Source organism: Petaurus breviceps, unplaced genomic scaffold (assembly GCF_028583685.1).
Source record: "Petaurus breviceps papuanus isolate PSGF00001 unplaced genomic scaffold, PetGlider_PUasm1.0 90383, whole genome shotgun sequence".
Lineage (NCBI taxonomy): Eukaryota > Metazoa > Chordata > Mammalia > Diprotodontia > Petauridae > Petaurus > Petaurus breviceps.
In genome coordinates, this window is record NW_027187234.1 from 1,420,185 (window position 1) to 1,424,670 (window position 4,486).

Below are 4,486 nucleotides of genomic sequence, written 5' to 3' on the forward strand. Positions count from 1 at the left end.
CCAATTCTGAGGACATAGGAGTAGAAGGAACAGATGGGAGACAACCAAACAGTACTTGTGAATTGCCTTAATGAATGGATGAAGGGGAAGAGAACTTTTTCTCTCCATAGAAGAAATGAAGAAACTCTTCTCAAACTGTCTAATTTTAACCTAGTTATTGGCTTTTCCAAGAAGGGGGAGGAGGAAGGAGAAGGAAGAGTAGAGTAGGGTAAAGAGGAGTAAGATGAAAGTAGGAGGGGGCAAGTCTCATTTCTGTTGTTTCTTCACTTTTAATCAGGCCAAGTAATTAGCACTTGGGTCACCCTGCTGGGGAATGGGTATATAACTGCATTAACCTAGGGTATGAGGAAAGATCAGGGAACATTATCTTTGACATTTTCTATACTGTGATGATAGCAGCAACAGGATATACAAAAGGAGGAGCCTTGGGACAACCTTTAATTCAGACCAATTCAACAAACTTTTATTGAACTCCTACTGCATGCAAAGCTCTGTGTGCTTTCACTTCTGTTACCTGGCTTCCTTCAAGAGTCAGGCCAAACCTCACTTTATATTTTTTCCCCTCTTTCCTGTTTAACTTCTAATCTTGGTTTCATTGGTTTTGTTTGTGTAAAACATTTTTAATTTTTGAAATCAAAATTATCCATTCTATATCCTGGAATGCTCTCTCTCTTGTTTGGTCATAAATTCTTCCTTTATCCATAGATGTGGCAGGTAAAATATTCCATGCCCTCCCTAATTTGCTTATGATATTATCCTTTGTGTCTAAATCATGTGCCCATTTTGACCTTATCTTGGTATACAGTATGAGATACTGGTGCATACCTAGTTGCTGCCATATTGTTTTCCAGTTTTGCCTGCAGTCTTTGTCAAATATCGAGTTCTTATTCCAGAGGCTGGGGTCTTTGGCTTTATCAAACACTAGATGACTATGGTTCTTTACTATTGTGTATTGTGTATCTAATCTATTCCAGTGATCCACCACTCTTTTTCTTTGCTAGTACCCAATTATTTTCATGATTACCAGTTTGTATGTAATACAGCTTGAGATCTGGTACTGCTAGGCTACCTTCCTTCACTTTTTTATTGATTCCCTTGAAATTTTTACAAATGAATTATGTTATTATTTTGGACAGCAGTTAACCTCTAGGCACATCCTGTTCTGTTCTTCTAAAAGTAATAGATTATATTGTAATAGGCTGGCTTCCAAATTACTCTTTTGTGACAATGTGTCATGATCCAAGAGGAGGATTAAATCTCTGACTAGTGGCAATGAGTCTGCATCCCAATCATTCCTGAGGCCATGTTCTGAGATAAAGGAAGTATAGAACAGGACGTCTTTCTTTAATCCACCAGCCTTACATGTCCTCAGTGTTTTCTTTGTTTTTTTTTTTGCCTTTTGGAGGTCCATTGGGTTTAAGTAACTTGCCCAAGTTTACACGGCTAGTTATTTTTTTGTGTGGGTGTTAAGTGTCTGAGGCCAGAACTGAACTCAGGTCCTCCTGACTCTGGGGCAGGTGCTTTGCTCACTGTGCCACCTATCCGCCTTTACATGTCCTCAGTTTTATGAACTCCATTAGCACTGTGTTTGTTAGTAAGGTGGTAAATTATATAGCCTTATTCCCCAACTCCTCTACTCCTATTGCCTTCCCTCTGAAATTATACTGTACATATCTTGTATGTACATGAGTCAGCCTGTACAAAGGCATGGAGATAAGATGGAATGCAATATTTAAAGAACATCAAGAAGGCCAGTTTTACTAGATTATAGGCAGCTCAAAGAGGAATAATTTATTAATAAATCTAGAAAGATAGGTGGGAGGCAGTATTTGAAAGACCATTCAATTTAAGTACCAAAGAAATAGTTTGTATTTGGAATAAGAGCTCACTATCTGACAAAAACTGCAGGCAAAACTGGAAAACAATATGGCAGAAACCAGGTATACACACCAATATCTCCTACTATATACCAAGGGAAGGTCAAAATGGATAAATGATTAAGACACAAAGGATAATATCATAATAATAGGGAGCCACTGGAGTTTATTGAGCAGGAGAATGACATGGTCAAACATTCCTTTTAAGAATATCACTTTGTTAGCTTTGTTAGCTAGCATGTAGAGGGAAAAGTTACAGGAAAGGAAATCAACTAGAAGATAATTACAATACTCTAGGTTGGAGGTGATGAATGCCTGAATCAGGTCAGGTTGAAGATATTGTAATGGTAAGATTGACAAGATTTGGTAACTAAGTGGATATGTGGGTGAGGTAGATTGAGGATTTGGGAATTACTAGGAGGCTGTAAACATGGGTAACTAGAATAACAGAAATGCTTTCATCAAAAATAGGGCACTATGGAGGTGGGAGGGTTGGGGAGAAAGGCACTGAGGTCTGTTTTGGACATTCTGCATTCAAAATGTTTATAGGGGGGGGGGCAGGTAGCACAGCAAGTAAGAGCACCGGCTCCAGTGTTGAGAAGACCTGGAGATCGAATCCCGGGCTCAGACACTTAGCACCCACCCAGAAACACTATACATTTTCATTTTTAGAGGTTTGACTATGTAATGTAATACCAAGCAAAGGCAACTTCCCAGGTTCAAAATACCAGCATAGGTGCTCTCTATTTTATTCAGTAACAAACCCAGAACAGAGAAGATCAAAACATGACATCATTCAAAATACAGCATTTACTAAGTGTGATTAAATAATCTCCAAGGCCTACCCCACCCCAGGACTTTCCAATCATTCAATCAATTACAAAGTCTCTGTTCCAAATACTTCTCCACCCCTAGGCTATACCTTAATTAAGTCCACCACAAAGCCCCTCTTCTCAAATGGAGATTAGTTTCCAAACATAAGTAAAATACATTCATTTGCTCAACCATAGAACACAAAAAGGTCAAAAGTTCCCCACCCCTGGATCACAATTGAATCTACCCCAGAGTTACATCAAGTTTAAACACAGCACTTAATACCCAAATGGAGGTCTTTTCTTCATCTTGACACGAGGCAAGTTCTCAGCAATCTTAGTTCCTGGGGAGACAAGGCTTAACAAGGCCATAAGATACATTGCCAGTCCCTTCATGAATTTATCCTCTGTCTGTAGAACAGTCCTAGAACCCCTGAACACATTAGCAAAGCCCTCTCCCAGGATTTCTGTAAACATACAACAAGAAAATCCTTCTTCAGGGCTTCTGAACCAACAGAAAGGCTCCCAGACCCCTGCAACAACAGCACTGTCCTTCACCAGTGGACAGTATTCATTCTGTCTGCCGGACAGTCTCCAGACCCCTGCAACAACAGTACTGTCCCTCACCAGTGGACAGTATTCACTCTCTGTCTGCAGGACAGTCTCAGGCCTTCTTAACCAAATGCCAGGTTCCAGGACTTCTTCAACAGGACAGTCTTTCACCAGTGGACAAATCTGGCAAAATAACATCAAAACAGACAGACAAAGTACCAGCAAAACAGCCATGTCTCCTCAGTCCTTGGCAGCTCAGGGGGCAGGTCTCAAAAGTCCAGGGCAATTCAAAGCGGCCACCAGCAATCTCTTAGTCTCTCTCTCTCCACGAGGTGCTGCTTCCAAAAAGAACTTCCGCCTCTCTCTTGTCTCTCCAAATCTACATCACCAGCTCCTCCCACTTCAGGACTTTCTTTTCACATCAACAAGCCCATCCCACAGGTGGGATTAACAAACTCTGGGTTTTAATACAATCAATTTGAAAACCAAGCCAATACAGGGGAATCTTTAATTGCCATTACTATCACAGACTATAACCCTTAATACTTTTTTTTTTTTGCTTTTTGGAGGGCAATTGAGGTTAAGTGACTTGCCCAAGGTCACATGACTAGTTTTTTTGTGTTAAGTGTCTGAAGTCACATTTGAAATCAGGTTCTCCTGACTCCAGGGCTGGTGCTCTATTCACTGCACCACCTAGCATCCCCAACTCTTAATACTCTTTTTTTTGGTCTTTATTAATTTGTTTACTTTTAGTTTACAAGATTCATTAACATAATTCCTTGAGTTTCAAATTTTCTTTCCCTCGCCCCTCCTCCCCCATAGCGTCATACAATTAAGTATATAGAATCTGCAAATACTTTCACATTAGGCATTAGTCAGGTTGTAACTGATCGAATGAAGAATGGGAAAGAGGAAACAAAACCAAACACAAAAACGAAAAAGGGCAGGTAGTTTGCTTCAATCTGGGTTCAATCTCAGTTCTTTCTCTGGATGTAAACATCTCTCTCCATCATGAGTCTTTTGGGGTTGATTTATGACTCTGGATCACTGAGAAGAGTCCAGATTATCAAAGCTGCTTATCACACATACGTTGTGTCTGTAATTGTGTACAAATTCCTCCTGGCTCTACTCTTCTCATTCAGCATCAGTTCGTATGAGCCTCTCCAGGTAAATATGAAGTCCAACTGCTCCTTGTTTTTCTTATTGCACAATAGTATTCCATAACATGCATATACCACAACTTGT

At 40.0% G+C, this 4,486-nt stretch overlaps 1 long non-coding RNA gene across 1 annotated transcript; it reads right to left on the minus strand.

The window, feature by feature from the left end:
- Positions 1-2,591: 2,591 nt before the first annotated feature.
- Positions 2,592-3,616, minus strand: LOC138177262 (uncharacterized). The gene is made up of 2 exons (XR_011172461.1): positions 2,787-3,616; positions 2,592-2,690 (listed from the first exon to the last, which is right to left on the minus strand). It is a non-coding gene; the product is annotated as an uncharacterized lncRNA (long non-coding RNA).
- Between the last annotated feature and the right edge of the window lie 870 nt (positions 3,617-4,486).